Source organism: Dipodomys ordii, unplaced genomic scaffold, assembly GCF_000151885.1.
Source record: "Dipodomys ordii isolate 6190 unplaced genomic scaffold, Dord_2.0 Scaffold106, whole genome shotgun sequence".
NCBI classification, from domain to species: domain Eukaryota; kingdom Metazoa; phylum Chordata; class Mammalia; order Rodentia; family Heteromyidae; genus Dipodomys; species Dipodomys ordii.
In genome coordinates, this window is record NW_012267322.1 from 8,244,826 (window position 1) to 8,245,200 (window position 375).

Sequence of the window (375 nt, forward strand, 5' to 3'; positions counted from 1 at the left end):
CCCCCCCCCCGCCCGCGCCCACTCTGTCCTGTACTTGGCTCCTCTAGCCCTGGGTGAGAGGCTGGGGCTCACCAGCTCAGGCCCTGCCCTCCTGCCCCAGGCAGCTTCCTGGGTGGGAGTGCAGAGTCCAGGGGGGCGGGTCCCCAGATAAGTCTGAGGAATGTGCTGGGCTGGCCAGAGGTGGCCACTGTGGAAGCAGACACAGGGCCCTGGCCCTGGGCAGAGGGGGCCAGGCTGAGGGTACGGCCAAGGCCCCCACTGACACTGGGTCTGGTGTGCCCAGCAGAACCTGTGTTCAGAGCATGGACAAGAGTTAATTACAGTGAGAACTAGCCAAGGCCTGGGTCCAGGACACAGCCCCCAGGTGGCAGAACT

At 65.6% G+C, this 375-nt stretch overlaps 1 protein-coding gene across 2 annotated transcripts in view; it reads right to left on the reverse strand.

Annotated features, from left to right (window-relative positions):
- Dok4 (docking protein 4) overlaps positions 1–102 on the reverse strand; it is a 6,776-nt gene extending 6,674 nt beyond the window's left edge. The window contains exon 1 of one of the 2 annotated variants that reach the window (XM_013027962.1): positions 35–102. The gene's annotated coding sequence lies outside the window, so the exon portion shown is untranslated. The remainder of the gene's footprint in view (positions 1–34) is intronic. The other variant, XM_013027963.1, reaches the window with a different exon arrangement.
- Between the last annotated feature and the right edge of the window lie 273 nt (positions 103–375).